Below are 22,553 nucleotides of genomic sequence, written 5' to 3' on the forward strand. Positions count from 1 at the left end.
TTCTTTAGAATAATGAAGTAATAACTTCTTTTTATACTTACCTTGACCTTTAATTCTTATCCCTTTGATAGTAAATTAAAAAAAAAATACTGTCTGTAGTTTTTTTGATGGTGGTCAATCATATGGAAAATTAAGTTTTTTATATTGCACCTGGAATTACTAATTATGTGACTTACAAAGTCAGGAAAGCTGTGTGAGTCCCAGTTTTCATACACATACAATGAGCATAATTATTCCTGTTGAATTTACATCAGTGGCTTCATAGATTTAAAAACTCATTGTAAAGTATACAGATCTATATTCTGGGCAGTTAGGGAGTTCAGTCTTTTACTATTTATTAAGTGTTTACTATGTGCTGGCTGCTGCATTCATGGTATAGCAGTGAATAGGCAGAAAATGTATCTGAGGGATGGAACTCTATGGAAGACAACCAAGGAAAAATAAAATAAGGTACTTGCAGATGAAGATAAGAACTATAAAATAAATTGAAATCGGTAGAGGGGAGAGGCTTACTTTGGATAACAGGTTGCAGGAAGCCTCCCTGAGAACGTGCCCGTTAAGAGCCAGTGGTAAGGGAATCTAAGGAAATGGCTTTCCAGTGGAGGAACCAGCCAAGTGTATATAAGAAACAAACAGTAGGTCATGTGGCTGGAGCATGGTGAACTGTGGGGAACAGGGCCATGAGAGGGAGTCAGAGAGATGGGAAGGGGCCAGATCAAGCAGGGCCACCTGTGCTGCGCTGTTTCAGAGTCCTAGATGAGCTTTGTGATGATCTGTGTTAAGGATTGCAATTATTTCATCCAGGTTCCCAAGAGCAAAGTACAGAGATGAGACAGTTGGTGCTCCTGGTTTGTTCAAGAATTATTTTCTATTAATGCATTCTTTCACAATAGCCACAATATAGGGTTATGGTACATAAAGTGGGGGCAATGAGAATGGTAGGAGCAAGAGCTCAACAGTGTTTTGAAGGACCCACCAAGGGGACTTCATAGTTGTCTATGTGAGTGATAGGAAAAAGATGTCAAATAAGACTTCATGGTTTCTTATCTGAAGTTCCAGAAAAAACATTGATAATGGTTGAGGCTAAAAGAACAGAATAGCTCTAAGGGAGAGAGAACGTAAGTTATACATTCTTACAGAGATGATAAGTTATAACTGAAAATGGAATCTTAGATAATGTCCACTGTCGTGGTTTGGGAATAGGATTTTTAAAAAAAGATCAAAATGTGAGCAAGAACAGTAAACTTACTAGGAGAGATAAATGAGTCTAGGGAAAGGGTAAGATTTAGTTATGAGGAGATATATTACATGAAGCAATAGTATAAAGTCAACTGAAGAGAGATTCTTAAATTCCAGTAACACCAACTTAATTGGTAACATAGAATTGATTTTATCGGTGAATAGAGAAAAGAGACTATAAAAATAACCAAGAATATTTATGGTATTTAGGATGAATTGCTAAGTATTAATTAGTCATATAATTTTGAATTTTCCTAATACATAAGTACTCCTTCAAGGGTTAACTATGCCTGTCAGTTACTTTTGAATGTAGAAAAATAGAAGTAAAATAAATAGTAAAATATGAATTAATGAAATAGTGGAAAAAATTTACAAATTTGCCTGGCTCTTATTTTGTGAGGGCACTCTACTTAGAAAAAAAATATTCGTGTACCTTAATGTTTACCAAATCACCAACTATACCATATTTTACCTCTTAGTCTCATCTCTGTTCTACACTCAGAGCCAATTTTTATCAATCCCATTCTTTACTTAGCCTCCTGCAAAGAATATTATGCAAAGTATAATAATTAACCTAGGAAAATGTTTTCTAAGATATTGTGACTCAGTGGAAAATAAAATACAATAAGGAGTTTCCAGTTTTAATTTATCTTTTGAAAAATAGGGAGTCAGTAACTACTTGTGCATAAAAGAAAAATGGAAATATACTCCAAATAAATTCACTTGGAAGTCATGGGCTTTTAGAAAGACATGCTGTTATTTTGACTTCTGATGAAGGTCAATTAATATAATTGTGATGGTCCTAATCAATAATAGCAAAAGAAAATGTGATTATATTTTAAGAATACAAAATTACTGTGCCCTAAATTACTTTAAGGAGTAAAGATTTATGATCACCTCAGGTGGACATTCTTACCTAAATAAGCACACATGTGGCTATTTTTCTGTGGATCTTTTTTTTTATTTTTGGAGTAAGTGAAAGAAGTTACTTGGCTGGTATGGAATAAGTAGGATTATTGCTCCATGCCAGATTAATGGCATTCAGAAAGTTGCCTGTGATTTTCAAAGTTTCTCTTGGTTTTAAGTTAGTGTAGTGGAGTATGGAACTCAGCTAACATACTGTGTGTGTGTGTGTGTGTGTGTGTGTGTGGTGATCATGGCCACAGTACTTGCTAGGAGCATGACTGAATCTACTGAATAGTAGTGCATTCTCCTATTTTATCAACCCCAGCCAGACAAAACTGTCTAGTTTTTATATTTTAATATGCCAGAGTCAATTCTAAGGACAAGGTGCCTCAAGTTATTGGCTTATAGGCTTTGTTCAAATAGCAATATACCATAGATATGAAGAATGGGAAAAAATAGGTTAGGAATATCTCTAAGGAAAACCTTATGCCATTTTTTGATATGCTAGGAGATTAAAAATGTTGAAAAGACAAAAAAATATTTCTTTCTATCCCATAGGAAGCTCTGTTCCATTTTTGAAATCCTAATTTCTATCTAGTTTCAGTATCTTAGGTGTTTGTGATTTTTTTTTAAAGAAAGTAATGTGTGCTGCTTTGTTTACTTTCAGAAGGTGGTGAAGAGCTCATATGTTTATCATTCAGTGTAAAATAATAATTATTCTGACTGACTTAGAACTTCAGAAGTCTGAGTGCTTTTTAAAATCCTCTGTTGCAGGCTCTGAAAGACTAACAATATGTTTTATAATTACAGCTGAAAAGTTGTTGGTAAATTGTGATTTTATTTTTTGTAGTTTAAATATCTCTGAAAAATATTCTTTCTCTTTCAATGCCTACTCCATTTTTTATCTGCCTTCAGCTTTGGAAAATTACAAGGTGACAAATTGTCAGGGATGAGGATTTTTAAAAGACATAGGGACTTCTAGTTTTTCTCTAAACAAGAATACATACTTCAAACAGATAATTTGAATGCCAGCTCTAAAAGAAACAAAAACAAATTAATTTTTTATTTATTTTTTATTTATTTATTTTTGAAACGGAGTCTTGCTCTGTTGCCCAGGCTGGAGTGCGGTGGCGCAATCACTGCAACCTCCGCCTCCTGGGTTCCAGCGATTCTTCTGCCTCAGCTTCCTGAGTAGCTAGGACTACAGGTACACGCCACCATGCCCAGCTAATTTTTGTATTTTTAGTAGAGACGGGGTTTTACCATGTTGGCCAGGATGATCTCGATCTCTTGACCTCGTGGTCCACTCACCTCGGCCTCCCAATGTGCTGGGATTACAGGCGTGAGCCACCGTGCCTGGCCCACTTTTTTATTTTTAAACAATTTTTCTGGTGAGCCTTGTGTGCTGGGTTCAAGGTAAATCTTTTCTAAATGGTAGAGATATTAATATTTAAAATGGAAAATACCTTGATGGTCTGAAAAGTGGCTTTTGGGTTTATCTTATTGAGCTAGAGAAATCGCAAATGTAAGCCTTGGAAAACATGGGCACAGCAACTCAAGTTGTTACTTGATTATACAGTTCTCTTGAGGGTACTGTGCATCTCGGGAGCTGTTTGTTTGTTTGTTTAATGAGCTATATTAAGGGATAATTTATATACAATGTACTGCATCTATTTAAAGTGTACAATTCTATTAGTTTTGACAAGCATATGCCCACATGAAATTACCATTACCATTGAGATACAGAAAATTTTCGTCACCCCCCAAAAGAGTCCTTAAGTCTTTTTGCAGTCCATTCCCTCCTTTCTAAACAGTCTCCCAGTCCTACAAAACCAGGGATCTAATATTTGTCGCTGTAGACTTGTTAGGTAGGGTAGTCTTAAAAATACCCAATATTTGTTTAATGGAGGGCATTGACCAATTTGACAAGATAGAGAGAAAATGAATTTCTTTTAATCACTTGGAGGCATTAAGGATGAGGACTTAATCCATGGGATTTCATCCAATGTACATTTAAAATATAAGGTCAAGATGCATTTAATACAGTTAACCTACTGAACCATAATAGTTAAGCCTAATCTATATCTTAAGTGTGATCAGAGCACTGATGTTAGCCTACAGTTTGGCAGAATGATCTAACAGAAAGCCTATTTTATAATAAAATGTTGAATATCTCATGTAATTTATTGAATAACATACTGTGAAAAACTGTGATTGTGTGGGTATTCAAAGTACTGTTTCTACTGAATGCATGTGGCTTTCTCACCACCCTAAAGTGAAAAAAAAATCATAAGTTGAATCATTATAAGTTGGGCACTGTCTGTCTACCCTTTGTCTAACTAAATCGTAACTAAAGAGAATGCTGTTTTGATAATGCTTCAAGTGCGTCAGCGTGAAGAGAGATTTATAAGAAAACAGCTTGACCTGTTCTGTTATAATGTCAGTTAATCATGCATGCCAAGTGCTTAAAGTTCTTTGTGCTTTCAGAACAGGACTATATGAATATAAGAATGCTCACAACAAATCTCCTTTACAAATTAGAGTTATGGGTCTTTACACATAGGCATCTCAGGTTAATTTTCTTTTATTTGTTCTACATATTACACATGCTTTCAATATAATTTTATCTTATAGACAAATGATAAATCTTACCCATTGGGCCTTAGTTTTCCCCTTCTACAGAATGATGGCATTCTGATGGAGGCAGAGATTGCTCACTGCCACCTCCGCCTCCTGGGTTCAAGTAATTCTTCTGCCTCAGCCTCCCAAGTAGCTGGGATTACAGGCATGGGCCACCATGCCTGGCTAATTTTTGTATTTTTAGTAGAGACAAGGTTGGCCAGGCTGGTCTCAAACTCGTGATCTCAGGTGATCCACCCGCCTCAGCCTCGGAAAGTGCTGGGATTACAGGTGTGAGCCACCCCGCCCAGCCTGAATTTATTAATGATTGCCAGTATATGTTGTTTGAGATTTTAGCAGTGCCTACAATTTTACACTAATAGTTTCCTATTCGGTCCAAAGCATAGTCACTGTTTTCAGAAACAAATACTCTAATCAAGATCAAAGGTAGGTCTTAGGCTAATAAATGACAATCTCAGAATCAAAATAGGAAAAATGACTGTTGACGTGACTGACAATACTGTTTTCTGCTTTCATCATTGCTTCCTTATGGTGCTATTTTTAACATCTACATCTAAGCATGTGTTTTGCAGACATTCGGGGAAGTGAGTAAATGTTTACTATTAACATTTTGTATGTACTTTTGCACTATATATATATAGTTTTTTTTAACAAAAATGATTTTCTATCTGTGCTGCTTGGTTTAAAAAAAAATCTTATATCCTGATATCATATTTAAAAACAATGAGTGCAGCTACATGCAATTTTCATGGCTATATAAAATCCCATTATATGGTTGTACAATAAATTTATTCATTTACATATTGCAAGATATTTTGATTGTTTCCTTTCGTACTATTAAAAAATGTTTCAATAATTCTTGTTGTATATACATAGTTGTATACTTACTGAGTTTGGTATTTTAAAAAATCACTTTAAGAAAATCTTAGGGTCAAATGGTGTGCATATGATAAAGCTTTCAATGCATATTCACAAGTTGCCCTCCATATAGATTGTGTAATATATTCCCTTCTCCTCACCCCAATGAATATGTTATAATTTTCCAACTTTTTTTTTTTTTGAGACCAATTCTCACTCTATTGCCCAGGCTGGAGTGCAGTAGCGTGATCTCAGCTCACTGGAACCTCCACCTCTGGGGTTCAAGCGATTCTTCTGCCTCAGCCTCCCCAGTAGTTGGAATTACAAGTACCTGCCACCATGCCCAGCTAATTTTTGTATTTTTAGTAAAGATGGGGTTTCATCATGTTGCCCAGGTTGGTCTCGAATTCCTCACCTCAAGTGATCCGCCTGCCTGGGCCTCCCAAAGTGTTGGGATTACAGGCGTGAGCCACCGCACCTGGACCCAACTTTTATTTATGATACTGCAGTTGGTGAAACATGCAAACCTATAAAAAAAAATACAAGAGGATATATTCTTCAGAGATGTGGTGAAGGAAATATTTATAGTATTTTACTTGGAACTGAAGTCAAAAGTTGTAGTTTTTGAGGCAACTTCCTTGCCACATGATCTTTAAAGGGAAACTTAAAGATAATGTGCCTCAGTTTTCACCTCTATGAATATATTCTGAGCACTAAAGTATTTTCTATTAATTGTTAAAACTATTAAAAAACTGCAATAGCATTTCCTTAGTCTGATCACAAACATATACAAAAATTGCTAAGAAATTACAGCAAGCCATAATACTTAATGGTGAACTATTGAAAGCTTTTACTCTAAGATAGGGAATGAGGTAAGGATGCCACCTATCTCATTTAAACATTGTGCTGTTGATCATAGCCAGTACAATAAAGCAATAAATTAAAATAAAAAACATAAGAACTCAAAAAAAAAAACAAATTTGTCAGTATTCACAGCATTATTGTGTAGATAAAAAAATTTTAAACTCTGTAGACAAATTCCTATAATAAGTAATTTTAGTAAAAAATCAATATATGCTCCAGCTACAAATATTAAGAAAATGAAAATTTAAAATATCATTTATAATAATGGAGGGGCCAGGGGGAAGCTTACCCTCTACCCTCCAAGATTCACTGAAAATGAACTGACAAAAGTCAGATTAATAGGAGGAAAAGGCATTCAAAATTTATTTTAACATGTTTATGTACATGGGGGCCATACACAAATTATGAGACTTGAAGAGGGGCTAGATGATTGAGACTTAGACACTCTCTTCATAGGGAAGAGATGTATGGATTTAGGAAGCACACGTTATTTTGTAAATGATTCTCTTTGGAAGCTGGGTGGGACAAGTTAAGGGGAAGGCAAGGGGTAGAACTGCACAAGAGCAAAGGTAATCTCTTAGAGCTGCTCTCAGAATAAATTAAAAATTTGTCTGGATGTGATGATGACTCTGTCTCTTCTCCGCTGTTTGTTCTTTCCTGGTTAATTGATGAGATTCCTAGGGAGAGGGTCTTAAGACAAATGCATTTCCGTTGAAAAGAAGCTTTCTTAGCGGCATAAAGAAATTCCAGAGTTTCTCTCAGTGCTTTGGGAAGGAGGATCAGAGAGTCAGGGAAGTGGGGAAAGGACAGAGAGAAACCTTGGTTCTGAAGCTTATTTCTGAGGCCTTTCATTTTAAAAGTGCTCAGCATGCCAAAGCACCATATTTTGGAGAATTGTTTTCTGCACCCCCAAAATAGCATTAGAAAACATCTAATAATTAGCAATACAACTAAGGAAAGAGATATATAATCTCAGTGCTGAAAAATGCAAAATATTACTGAGAGAGATTAAGGAAGACCTAAATAAGTGGAAGGCTATACCATGTTCATGGACTAAAAAACTTGCTATCATTAACATACTAATTTTCAAACTGACCCATAGATTTTTCAAATAAAAACAAATCTGAATTTATGTAAAGAGAGACTTTATTCAAAGGGATTATTAAACTAAGGAGAAGGGGACAATTACAATAGAATGAGGGGTACTATTACAATAGGGGGAACTCCCCATTCCTAACATTTGCAACCATCTTAAAGGTCAGGCTTTTCTTTTTATAGTGATGTACAGTAAACAGGGCTAGAAACGACCAGGTATGGGGCAGTAGGGCTGGCAGTTAAAGTGAGCAAGGTGATGTGATTAGATAATTGTTCAGGAATTTTTTTCCTTTTATAAGTCAGATGATTCTTGGAGGGGCCCTTCATTTGGCATGCAATGCTTGTTTAACCATTAGAGCAAGTCAACGATTAGGGGGCTGGAGGAAGGAAAGAAGCCAGACTCAAGTTTAGTTAAATCCAGTTAGCAGATATTTCATCCAGATTAATCACTAAGTACTAAGAGTTTAGCTAATCATTTATGAGGCAAAGAATGGGAATTTGGAGGATCTGTGACTGAGCATGTCATATGTAAACAAGGAAGGCATCTGGGAGTCTTCTCTAAATCATATGCGAGAGGCTTGTTTTTTGCACTAAGCAATTTCCTGGAACTCAGGGGATGGAGGAGATTTCTTGACCTTTACTATTTTCTAGGAGCACAGGACTTAGGTAAAGTTAACATTGTCAGATTCAATGCAGTCCTAACTAAAATCCCAAGAGATATGTTTGTGGAAATTGACACACTAATTCTAAAATTTATATGGAAATGCAGAGCCAGGAATAGTCAAGGCTGTCATGAAGAAAAAAACAAATCTGAAAGACTAAACATTATAAGATATCAAGACCTTTTATAAAGCTATAGCAATTAAGATTAGAGTATTGGCTAGCATAGGAGCAGAACAGAGAATAAGCTGGGCTGGGCATGGTGACTCATGTCTGTAATCCCAACACTTTGGAGGCCAAGGTGGGTGGATCACTTGAGTCCAGGAGTACGAGACCAGCCTTGGTGATGTGGTGAAACCCCATCTCTACAAAAAATCTAAAAATTATCCAGGCATGATGACACAGGCCTGTAGTCCCAGCTACTTGGGAGGCTGAGGTGGGAAGATCACTTGAGCCCAGTATGGGGAGGTGGAGGTTGCAGTGAGCTGAGATCATGCCGCTGCACTCCAGCCTGGGTGATAGAGTGAGGCTCTGTGTCAAAAAAAAAAAAAAAAAAAAAAAAAAAAGAAAAAAAAGAACAAGCTAGGGAATTCTGAAACTCATCCATTCATATATGGTCACCTGGTTAATGACTAATGACTGGTAGAATTATTGAGTTATGGTCTCAATTCTTCATCCCTTTTTGTGTCAGTGCCCATTTACAATGTGACTTTGCAGTTTCTCCCACTAAAGGGTCAGAGTCTCTTTCTCTTGAGTCTGAGTTTGGCCATGTGATTTGCCTTAGCCAGTGAGGTGTTAGCAAATGTAACATATGCAGAGGATGCAAGAACGCTTGCACATTTTCACTTTTGCCTTTTTCTCTCTCTTGGCCATCACTGTGAGGATACACCTTCCTCTTCCTCCTCCTTTTGAGTTTTATCACATTTTTAATGAAATCTGTAACCATATGTGGCCTTTAAAGTAATTATTATAGGCCAAGCATGGTGGGTCACCCCTGTAATCCTAGCAAATTGGGAGGCCGAGGTGGGTAGATCACTTGAGGCCAGGAGTTTGAGACCAGCCTTGCCAACACAGTGAAATCCCATCTCTACTAAAATTACAAAAATTAGCTGGGCGTGGTGCTGGAGAAAGATATGTGGAGCAGAGTCATGTTACCCCAGCTGTCCCAGCTAAGACCATTGTCCTAGAGGTGGAAAAATGGAGTGTCTGAAAAGACTTAGGTAGATTTCAAAGGAGCCAAACATTTGAAGAATTAAAGAGGCAAATAGTTTCAAGAAAAACAAAAAGTTGAAAATAGGATGAGATTGAAATCACAGTACCCCACTTGGCTTAGTAGTGAACAATATTTACCTAGTCATAATAATACAATAATAATTATTATTACTAATATTATCTTTTTTGAGACAGAGTCTTGCTTTTTCACCCAGGCTGGATTGCAGTGGTATGATCTTGGTTTACTGCAGCCTTCGCCTCCAGGGTTAAAGCGATACTCGTGCCTTGGCCTCCCAAGTAGCTAGGATTACAGGCATGCACCACTATACCTGGCTAATTTTTGTATTTTTAGAAGAGATGAGGTTTCACTGTATTGGCCAGGGTGGTCTCAAACTCCTGGCCTCAAGTGGTCTGCCCACCTTGGCTTCCAAACTGCTGAGATTACAGGTGTGAGCCACAGCACCTCATCCATAATGATTATCTTAAAAGCCACATATGGCTACAGATTTAATTAAAAATGTGATGGAACTCTATCAAGAGGAAGGGGGAGAGAAAGTAAGTGGGGGTGGCAGAGTGGCTGGTAATACAAGAGTTCAATCCTCATCTTCTATAGTAGCAAGTCAGTGGATGATAGCTAACTATGAAAAATCAAGAGCAGTAATATAATCATGTTAATTGGAAACACAACAGCAAATACAGATGTACCTCAGCTTTCAGTAGGGTTTTATTTTGACAAACACATCATCAGCTGAAAATATTGTAAGTTGAAATGTATTTAATATTCCTAACCTACCAAACATCATAGTTTAGCCTAGCCTACTGTAAACATCCTCAGAACACTTACAGTAGTCTAAATGGGCCAAAATCATCTAACACAAAGCCTGTTTTATAATAAAGTGTTGAATATCTCAAATAATTCATTGAATACTATACTGAAAGTGAAAAACATGATAGTATGGGTACTCGAAGTACGGTTTCTGCTGAATGCCTAACGCTTTCACACCATTAGAAAGTCAAAAAATCCTGTTGAACCATCATAAGATGGTGACCATCTGTCCTAGAAGCCACAACTAAAAGAGCTGAAAATGTTATCCTGTGAAGTGGGGATCTGAGGAAGGCTGACAAGCAGCCAGTTTTTTTTTTTTTTCATTGTAAGCCTTTTTATTAGCTTTTGGATTGTTAAATATATGCAAATATATTTAACTTGGATAAAATATTTTTAAAAATAATTTAAATAAGATTCTACCCCAATCTGTGCCCTCTCAAACTCCTGATATTGCAATATACCCTCATATATTTATTGATTGCTTCTTTCTTGTCCTGTCTCATATTTATGAGACTTCTTAAAACACCTAAAGTAAGGAGTGTATTTCTTAATGAGGCACAATTGATTCAATACAATTGATTTAATACAAACATAAAGAATATCACTGGTTCCAAAAGTCACCCTACCACCACCTCCTTATTCCCTCCTGCTCTGCTAGTTTGATGGAGCAAGAGTTCATTCATTTTGCCTCTCAGCAGAAGACAAGGACCATGCCAAGATAAGGGCGCAGGTGAAATAGTGAGGACCACCAGCCCAAGAGGAGCCAGTTATATCAAATATAACTAAATGACCCAGTGCTGCCTGCTGTTGCCCTGAAGCTGAGATTGGGTCTTGCATATTATTTATTTGGAGCAGCAAATTATAAAAACAATAATCTCACAAAGTAGACTGGGTTTAAGATGACTATTCTAATATGCAATATTCCTATGCCCCATTATAAGCCTTCGAAACACCATTCAAGGAACAATGATTCCTTATGGATGCTCACTTTTTACATTTCTTTCCTTTTAAGTCTGTCTCTGAGTTATTTGAATTCTAAAAATAATTGAAGTGTTCGTGTTTTGGTTCTAAATGTTCCTTCAGTGGTGATGGTCAGGCAGTAAAATGCCTGGCTTTGTTATACTGTATGCATTTCTCCTTCCTTTAATTTTTTTTTTTTTTTTTTGAGACAGAGTCTCGCCCTGTCCCCCAGGCTGGAGTGCAGTGGCACAATCTTGGCTCATTGCAAGCTCCGCCTCCCAGGTTCACACCATTCTTCTGTCTCAGCCTCCCGAGTAGCTGGGATTACAGGCGCCCACCACCACGCCCGGCTAATTTTTTGTATTTTTCGTAGAGATGGGGTTTCACCATGTTAGCCAGGATGGTCTCGATCTCCTGACCTTGTGATCCAGCTGCCTTGGCCTCCCAAAGTGCTGGGATTATAGATGTGAGCCACCGCGCCCGGCCTCCTTTAATTTTTTTGATCCTCTCTATCCCCCTCCTTTTTTCAACTATGAATTGTTTAACATCTTTTTCCCTTGATAAGAAATGAAAGACTACAGTTAGTTGTCTGATGTATACAAATTAACTTGAAGTTAAGGATAATCTGGCATCTGACTTTCCCCAAGGAAACCTTGCCAGAAACAGCGTGATTTATTTTCAACAATTTTCACAAAAACCCTCCCCTGTGAGACCTCAACAAATGTCACTTCTGTTGTGAGACTTTTAAAAACAGTGGGCTGTGATTTTTACAATCTTATAAATATGGCCATATATATATGTGTGTGTGTGTATATATATATATATTTATATATAAATATATATATATAAAATCTCTCTCTCTCTCTCTCTATATATATATATATATAGAGAGAGAGAGAGAGAGAGAGGGCCATGTCTACCATGTGCTTTCTTTACTGTGTTCCTAATTGCTCTGTTTCAGAACTCATTCAGGACTTGGGGTACTTTTGATCTGCACCAAAGATCTGTGATCGGAATAACGAATTATGGTGGAAGCATCCAGTATTAAATTATTCTAATTGGCCACTTTGATGTTTGCTAGTGTCATTAGAGGACTTTCCTGGCAAAAAAAGACCTATTTCCAACTTTGTGAGATTTCCTCTAATTTATTAATTTACAAAAACCTGTTGAACCCCTCTTACACCAGGACCTGAACTAAGGAGTGGATTATAATCAAGAGAAACATTCTGGTACAAAGTGAAGGTAACGTATTGATATAAACATGGGGTGACTTCTATACTGAGTTCTCACATACTGAGGTTGTGACTGGTGGGTAGTTGGGGGTGAAGATGGACTAGTTGTAATCTGTCTATGTTGACATCTGCTATGATACTGTTGTTGCCAGATGGTCTGTTGTCCTTTGAAGATACCGCCAAATCATCCTTCATCCCTACAGTTCAAGTACAGCTTTCTCTCATATCTTCTAAAACCACTTTAGGACACATAAGATCATTCTCCTCCTCAAATATTAGCTAAAGAAAGCATCTATGGCACTCCTAAGACTTTATCTGGTTTTATGCTACTTTTGGGCAAATAGGTGATTGTGTTGCTCCTGAGGCATTCTCTGCTTAGCTGCTTAATGCTCTCTCTGCTTACATACACAACTACATGCAACTACGAGTTTTTCCTGGAGTTATGCTGCTTTCTTGGGCTCTAGCCTGGAATTGATATTCTGTGCTCTCCTGTGTCTCCAAGCTAATCTGAACTTGTCACATCTGAACTTGTTTCAAGCCTCCCTTTTCTTCATGACCCTGAAATCTCTGTTCACTCCTTGCCTTCCCTTTACTTTTCCTCCCGATAAGGAATTTTTATCCAATTTGCTGTGTGAAGTATGGGAGTCAGCCAGATAGCTCTGGCTTTTACTCATCCAAAGTTTTCCCAAGTCAATGGCCTTTACTCATGAGTAATATTTGTTCTCTCCTAGGACAATGTACTAAGTTTTGGAAACTCAAAAGTCAAGAATCTACCTCTTTTTTTCTTTTCATGTTTTTTTTTCTACCCTCTAGAAGCAATGAACATAGAAGGGCATCGTCAGTACTTTAATGAGGGAAAGGGGCAATGGGTAAAAGGGTGAGTATTTCAAAATATTTAATCTTACTGATTAGTTCTACAACAAAACCCAGTATAGAAAGGATAATAGAGATAATCATAAACCAAGTTAAATGACCACAGCAAAGAGGAAAAAGATCCTTCATTCTAGGGTGTCTAAAGATGGCTTCATGGAGGGGGTGGAGTTCTGCTTGGATAATGGGGAATGAATATGATTTCAATAGGATAATGAGAAATGGATATGATTTTAATAGAAGATTTTTTGATGGAGGAGGGACCAAAAAGGCTTTCTCAGTAAAGAGAATTGCTGAACAAAGGTAAGCCATTTGAGAGGATCTAGGATGTGCAGGAAAACAGTTTTCTTTTGGCTAGAATGTTAAAAGCATTCTGAATAGACATATAGTCTCTAGCCCTCTAGAGGCTTCTGGATTTGAATCTTGAGTCTGACCTTACTAGCTGTGTGACCTTGGGTGAATTACTTAACCTTTCTGTGCCACAGTTTCCTCATATGTAAACACAAATACTGATGGTACCTGTGGCAGGATGTATGAGGATTAGGTGTGTTATAAATGGTAAGGTGCTTACAACAGTGTCTGGGGCTTAGAAAACACTGTTAGCTGCTGTTATAACTTTGTTAGGGAGAAGAGGGGAAAGATAAGCTAAGCGAGAAAGGGTGGGAAAGACCTTGAATGAGATGAGGATGGAACTGGCTACAGATGATGTAATGAAAATTCATCTTGGCAAAACTGCTTAATTTAAATCAGTGATTTTCCAACAAAATTCTGTGTAAGAATGACAAAGAAGCTCATTAGAAATGGAATTCCCAGGCTGCTATCTCCTCCTAGTGATTGTGATCCAGGAGGTACAAGGTATGGTGAGAAATATGTGTTCTTAACAGTGAGGATTCTAAAAGCTAAGATTAGGGTGAGGCAGTGAGGTGCCTAGGGTGCAGAATTCAAGGAGGCTCTCATGTTCGGGGTCATGCTAGTGCAGGGGGGCCTAAGAGTAAGTGTTTCCTTACATTTTATGCCCCAGACGCCTTATTAGCCTTGCGCTTGTCTGAGCTTTGAGATTCTGATGCTGGTGGAGGAAGAAACTCATTCATTCTTTCACTCATTAGACATATTTCCTGAGTACCTGCTGTGTGCCTGGCATTATTCCAGGTGCTTGGCATACATCATTAAAAACAACTGACAATGATCCTGCCCTTGTGGAGCTCATATTTTAGTGGGACAGACAAAAAAATAATAAACTTAATAACAAAGTAAATTATACATTAGTTAAAAGGTGATAAATACTGTGAGAAAAATAAAAGTAAAGCAGGATAAAGGTAGTGGCTAATACTCGAGATGCTTTGTTTTAAAGGAGGTCTCAGGCTAGTTCTAAGAGAATAATCTCCAGGACCTACTCAAATACAGCAGTAGTGGTGACCTGGAGTCTCCTGTGTTGCAAAAGGCTTCTGAGAGCCTTTCCTTCCTCATTAGGAAGCATGTTACATGGGCCATTGGTAGTGTCTACTGTTGGGGCTCAAAGACCAATATCCACAAAATATGGCACTTTGACATGCTGAAGAAGCCTCAATGTCTCTCTGGCCACCCCACCCCCCCACACACATACACACAATCCCTCTCTACAAGCACAAGATGAAGTTGAAGTTCCTTTATCTGCCTAAGATCCAGACCCGCCAAAGAAAACAATTCTATTTTTGCCTCCTTCTAAGACCGAGAGCGTAACCACATCTGAACAGACCCTTTCACAAATTAATATACAAATTAATCTCTGATCCATTCATTCTCCCTAGTAATTCCCTCAACAAAATTCCGCTTCTCCCTAACCCTATAACCTGTTTCGCTAGGATGGTGTATAAGCTTCTGCACGCTGTTGTGGAGTGGGTAATCACTTTGTGGTTTTCCCTGTGTACACATTGCATAAATTTGTGTGCCTTTTCTCCAATTAATCTGACTTTTAGGAGTTGATTTTTCAGTAAATCTTCAGAGGGCCAGGGGGAGCTTTCCCTTGACTCTCCACCACCATAGGTTCAGCCAGGAAGAAGAGGGTTATAATTTCCTTCTCTTTGCCTCCTTTAACATCCAACAAACCTAACACGTTACCTCTTTAGGCACCCGCCATTAATGCAGCTATGAAGAGTACGTGCCAGTGACACAGACGTTCTGTTTTTGGAAGCTGAAAACCTCTGGTGGTTGAAAATGATTCTGCAAGGAAAATCTAAAGGCAAATTGATGGCAAAATGTCACTGAAATGAAAAAGCAGACTGTAATGCTAAAAAAAAAGTGACAACTGATAAATTCTATGATCTCCTTAGCATTTGTCATGCACAAATGTCACGGAATTTTAGAACTGGAAGGGGACCTCAGTGATCATCTAACAAAGCAGATATAAAATGAGAGTTAGGAAATGATGAGTATAAAAATCATTTAATTAAGAAAATCTCTTTTGTAAAAAGCGATAAAGGGAGAGAGCCTCTATTACTAAAAACAGGGGACCTCGGCCAAAGGCTTGTCCATCAGAACACATGGCAATTAGATATTTAAAGACAGAAAGTGGAGGAAGCTAAGGGCATGAAAGGACAAGAATAAATCTGGAAACTAAATGAGGCCAAAAAAAGACATAAAGCATTGAACTTTCAAAGTCTGTTAGATTATATTTCGTGCTGTTGCTGATGTACAAACAGAAGAACATATCATTGAGAACAGGGCGTATTAAAGCGCCTTGTGACAGGAATTTTTTTTGAACACTATATTAAGTCAATGAGTGACAATTAAAGACTGCTGATTCTGAGGTTGGGAGCACTGGAGAAAAGCATTAGAGGACACCATGTTCTCATTTATTTGGTGGATATTCATTGGGTAGCAACTAGGTTTCCCTTGAAAGATGTTGACAAATTAAAGCCAGATCTGCAGTCTGGATAAACCTGTCTCTGGTTGGCTTCCTATTTAATGTTTCTGAAAGACCTACATATGGGCATTTCATTGCATTCTGTTACCTAGAGTAGAATCGGGTGTGTACAGCATTGCATGGGCTGACTAGTTCAGTTAGCTTATCTAAATGGTCACGTGGATCTGGGAAGTTTTTTCTTATAATGTAAATCTACTCCATTAGTAGTAGCAAACTGTAAGTCCATACTCAGGCTCAGCCAGAAAGAATGCCATTATCAAGAAAATCATCTAAAGTGTGCTTGGGACCTAGTTGGTGCTTACTAAATATTTGCTAAATAATTCAAGAACTAGTGACCCATCTACCATGTGTTTCAGACAGATTCCCCGCCACCAAAAAAGGATCTGCCCGGAAGAATGTCTATCAAACTGCTAATAGTTGTTAGCTTGTTTGGAAGGAAATATAATAATAAGGGGCTTGCATGAAGAACAAAGAGGGATTTTTAAGTTTTGCGCTATGTAATTTATTAACATCTACTTAGGGTAAATAAAAACTTTTCCAAATCAATAATATCTGCTATTATTCCTGCTATGTACCTGGCATAATTCCAGGTGCTTGGCATACATTAGTGAATAAAATGGACAAAAATATCTACTCTTGTGGAGATTATATTTTAACAGAGGAGACAAAAAATAATAATCGTAATTACTAAGTAAGTTGTATATTATGTTAGAAGGTAACATGTATCTTTTAACAGGAATAAAGCTAGAGCAGGAAAAAGGTGGTAGTTTCCACTTCAAAGTACCCCATTTTAAAGAAGGACCCATGCCAGCTCTAAGAATTTTCTTCTGCGCCAACAAAAATTCATTGGGAGTTGTTACCTGCTATTAACTTCTTCAGAATTTAAAGTCTTATAAAATTAGCTTCTGAGAAAATTTTCTAGAAATAATACCACTTTAAATATATATGATTTGTATATTTTCCATGTAAATAGCATGTACAAAATAAAAGTTCATCGATATTCATAATAATCCTATGAATTAGGTAAACATGTCAAAAGGGTAATTTATTTCAATGTAATAGATGGGAGCTAATATCAGGCCATTATACTGAAATTTATTCCAGTGTAATAGATGGGAACGAAGTGGTGTAAAACTCCTGGTTTTACAGAGTACGTGATATCCAGGATGATAACTCAGCATAACCTGGTTCCTAGTATAATAATTAGAGTTATACCTTACAGAGATAAGAAAAGGAGATAATCATACGACTTAATTGAAGATTCCAAAGTTGGAATCTTGAAGACATCAAAGTATAATTCCAGTTCCTCGAGTCAAGATGCTAGATTTTTATTAGTTAACTTACGGTTGATTGATCACCAAAGGATGGGTTTATTGATATCAGACTCAAAAAAGATAGATGCATTAAAAGGAGTGTCAATCTGTTAATTCATTATGTGACATCTCTGCAGTTTCTAGGATGACTCTAAGTTATGTTCAGAATGTTAGGTATGTTGTTGGATTGAGCATAAGCCTCCAGGTTTGTAGGATGTTAATTTGCATACACCCAATAATTTGTTTTGCATGTCTAGTTCTTTCTTTGTTGCTAGGGTTTCCTTCCCCCTACTACTTATTTCCTTAAGAGAGTACAAGGGAAACAAAACTTTGAGATGTGGGTCATGTCTCTTTTGTTTCTGAGCTTAGTGGCTATACAGGTGCACTGCTAAAGGCAAGAAGTCACAAATAAAGCTCAAAGAGAGAGACATTCAAGCTGTCAATCTGGATCACAGCTCAGTGGGATGCAACCAATGGGTCTTGGGGCTCAGTGGGAACCAGCCAATCATTTTCACAGTTCAGCTGCAGGAGTGCTTGGCAGGTAATCAGCAGCCACCAGAGAGGTTTGGGATTCCCTACTTAAGTTTCATCTGTCTCTCTTCTTCAGAAAACTGTTAAAAAGCAAAAACAAAACCTTATGCTTTAATGTATTCCAAAATGAATCATGATGATTGAGGAAGTTGTCAGGTTATATAAATTATCCAATGAGAAGAAACTTTGGAATGATCCAAGGAGAAAAAACAATAGTCATCTCCATTTTTCCTCTTTTCCCAGAGATTACTATTCTGTAAGAAAGGGAAAATTAGGAGACATCATGAGGGTCTATATTTGGGGCTGTTTCTTCCAAAAGGAGTCATCTTATAATCTTCTGATAGTGGTGCATTTGGATGCTTAATAGATGTCCTGGAAGTGATTTATCAGTGGCATTTTAGCATGCTTAATTAATCAGAAATTTCCAATAATGGACACACACAAAATAGTATTCCAGTATGTGTATATATATATATGTATAACATTTTCTTTGTTCAGTAGAACTGGTAATTGTTATGTTAAGTGAAATATGCCAGGTACAGAAAGACAAATATCATGTGTTCTCACTCATATGTGAGAGCTAAAAAAGTTGATCTCATGGTGATAGAGAGTAGAATGGTAGATACCAAAGGCTGGGAAGGGTATGGGGGTGCAGGAGGGGAATGAAGAGAGGTAAGTTAATGGATGCAAATGCAGATTGAAGGAATAAGTTCTAACGTTTGACAGCAGAATAGGGTGACTAGTTAACAACGTATTATATATTTCAAAATAGCTAGAAGAGAGAACTTTAATTGTTCTACGATACAAAGAAATCATAAATTCTCAGGGTGATGGTGATGGATGCCCTAAGTATCCTGACTTGATTATTACATATTCTATACATGTAACAAAATATCACATGTATCCCATAAATATGTACAAATATTATGTGTCAATAAAAAAAATCTAAAGAAAAAATAATAGGCACATACCTACAAAGGCATTCTGCTGGTTCTGTTAACACAGGAGTAGATGAACTTCTATAAGAAGCCAGGTGTATATATTTTAGACTTCGTGGCCATGTGGTCTGTGTAGCAACTACTCTGTCATTGTAAAAGCAACAGTAGACCATATGTAAAGTAATGAGTCTGGCTGTGTTCCAATAAAATGTGATTCATGGACACTGAAATTTTAATTTCATCTAACTTCTACATGTCACGAAATATTATTTTAATTGTTTTTAACCACTTAAAATTGTGAAGATCATTTTTAGCTGTCAGGCAGTAGTTTGCTGATCACTGTCTAACACAAGCTAATCAACACAATCAACTGGTTTTCTTCATATAGTCAAAGGCTAATTCTTCAAACATGGTTCTGAAGAAGAGCAGCTGGACTCCTGTGCTTCCAGATTCTTTATCTAAGACTTTCTCAAGTCACTGTTGTTCCCACCCTGCTTACTCTCCTCTTGATTTCCAGCCATACAGGAACATGTGCCTTTTCCCTGCTTGCCCTGTGGTGTAGCCAAGTCTATATTTGAACAATTAAACTAGACTTCATTCTTTTGTGCAAGTTTCTTTCTTATTTTGAGATAATGGATCATGTAGCTCACAAGCTGGTTTATGTATCTTCAGTTTAGTAACCTCCAAAAGATGCTTTCTTTCTCCTGGCCTCTGTGTGGCAGAAAGCACATTCCTTCTGCACAGCTGATATGTCCTAACATGTCTACCCTCCTTACAGGCCAGACTCATTAGAGGACAGCTAGGTGAGAGAGCATGGTGTGCCCTGGATGAACAGTGTGAGGCCTAGCTTCCACGTCTTGTTACAGGATTCTCCTTTGACCCAAAGGCCAATACCAGAATGTCTGCTCCTGTCAGTGGAGATCTAGCCACCCACTCAGAGAGTGGAACTTCAGTCTTTGATTCGAACAACTAAAAAATTTCTTCCTCTGTACCTATTCTGATTCATCAAGAATGCTTTTCTGGAGCCTTATGCATGTGCGTAGATTTTCAAGTTCGCAAACAGTTTCCGTGGAAATGAGTTCAGAGGTTGATTCTGATGGCTGCATGAATGGCAACACTCATGTTGTTGACATCCAAGTCCTGGCCTGCAGCCTCAAGAAACCACTTGTATCAAAAAGTTAAAAGACCAGAGATACTTTCAATTGCAGGTGAGGTCATACATAATAAAGACAGATCTTCCCCTGAGCATTTTAAAATTTAAATTTTTAAATAAACTGTGTCATTAGAAGTAAATTATTTGGGCATTTAATACTACGTAAAAAGGTTGGGTGCTGTGACTCATGCCTGTAATCCCAGCACTTTGGGATGATGATGTGGGAAGATCACTTGAGCCCATAAGTTCAAGGCAAGCCTGGGCAACATGGCAAAACCCCATCTCTACCACATAAAATACAAAAATTAACTGGGCATGGTGGCATACACTTGTAGCCCCTGGTACGTGAGAGGCTGAGGTGGGAGGATCTCTTGGGCCTGGGAGGCAGAGGTTGCACTGAGCAGAGATCGCTCCACTGCACACCAGCTTGAGCAACAGAGCAAGACCCTGTCTCCAAAAAAGAAAAAGAAAAAAGAAAGGAAAAAATATCGTGTAAAAAGGTGTATTTAATATGTGAAACTCTGCTACTTTTATTATTGTTGAGAAATTACCAGGCATGTTATAATTTAAATGATATACATTAGGTGGAGAGAAAAACAGTCAATTGTGTTATATTCTATTTTAGGAATTTAAGGTATTTTGCATAGATAAGCTACAGATTAAGTAACAGAATAACAAAACCAATAATTAGAATTTGAATTGATTAATATAATACCTTAAGGTGATTAATATTATAATGTAATTGACAAGTAATATAATACCATAAACTGATTAATAATATGATATAGTACTGTAATATAATAATATAAAACCCTGAAGAAGTGAAGTTCCTGTAAAGTCCTGGTTCTGCTTTTACTGTTTGTATGATCTTGGGGAAGATAGTTGAACCTTTTATGGCTCAGTTTCCTAATAGCAAAAATAGGAATTATAACATAAGAACTATAGGATTATTGTGAACAATAAAGCCAGGTAAGTATATAATACATATTGAACACATAGTATAATAAGGCTCAGTAAATAATAGCTGTGGCATTGGTGGTGATGATGATGATTATGATGATGAATATAGTCATCAAGTTATGGGGAACACAGAAATAAATCACAGAAACAGACTGAGAAAATATCCACTATTGTCAAATTTTTATGTTCTTTAGGATGTATTTATTTCTCTAACAATGATTTTACTCTGCTTCCACTGTAAATGGTGTTGTCAAAATTATTAACTAGTTGATTAATATCTGGTTTGATCCAGTAACCTCATTTAAACCCTGTGCTAGCCTATTTCACAAAACCATTACTATGTTCAAAGAGAGAAGACTATTCATTTGTCTTACAGTGTGCTTCCATACGCTTCACATTAATCATTTTTTAGCTGGGTAAACGGGGGTTTGCATGTTATTATTGATGCCATTAGAGAAATTAGTGCAAATGAGAAATTTTTATTCTAAAAATTCCTTCAAATATATCACAGGTTTTCACATCTAAATGATCGATGATATCATTTAACATTCTTTACTCAGAAGTCAACTTTTTTGTATAATGTTAGAAAATTGTGATGAGTTATTTTTTGTGAATGAAGAATTGGAAAACGCAAGAAAGTGCCAGGAGAATTAAATCATTCAAATCATCCCTCACTATCCAGTAATAACCACTATTAACATGTTAATGTACATGCTTTTTGATTTTTTTTTATGTGTATGGATACATACAGGGTTTTTGTTAGGCTGTTGTCACTCCAAACCCAAACCTGGTCTTCCGTACCTTGCTTTATGATGCTGTGGCTGGGATTGGGCAAAGCATCTCCTAGTCTGTTTGTGGTTCCCTGATAGGTCCTGCCTACTGGGCAAGCAAGAGCAAAACTGAAAGATGGTATGCTAACAAAGGGAATTGCTATTTTGTCTTTGCTTATTAGCCTATCAACTGTACCTCATCAAGGGCCCTACCACCAGAGGCAGCAGTTGATTCCTGTATATATTGGTGTCAGTTTCCATCTTATTCCCGCACTCCCAGAATGAAACTCATGCCACCCACTCCTGAGGGCTGCAAGTTTCAGCTTGGCAGGACCTCACCCAACCTCTGAAGGCACCAGCATCAGCCAAATAGGGCCCCTTTTCTAAAGTCTGGATCCCAGATCCCCTGGGGCTTCCTTGGAGATTCTTAGTTCTGATCATTCCAACTTCATCCCTTTATTTTCCCAGACCTAGGAGCTGTAGCCACTATATTGAGTTGCTACCTCTGTGGTGTCTCAATGTTCCCCTTGGCCTGTGCAGTTATATATCTCTTGACCCGCTTCTCTATATTAAATTCCATCTGTTAAAATAATTGAAGGACCCTGGCTAGTATGCCTATATAAA

General features: G+C 37.3%; 1 protein-coding gene across 16 annotated transcripts in view; it reads left to right on the plus strand.

Annotated features, from left to right (window-relative positions):
• The window catches only part of SGCD (sarcoglycan delta), a 1,054,463-nt gene that overhangs the window by 452,190 nt on the left and 579,720 nt on the right, over positions 1–22,553 (plus strand). The window lies entirely within an intron of this gene.

The sequence above is a fragment of the Pongo abelii genome, chromosome 4 (genome assembly GCF_028885655.2).
Source record: "Pongo abelii isolate AG06213 chromosome 4, NHGRI_mPonAbe1-v2.0_pri, whole genome shotgun sequence".
NCBI classification, from domain to species: Eukaryota; Metazoa; Chordata; class Mammalia; order Primates; family Hominidae; genus Pongo; species Pongo abelii.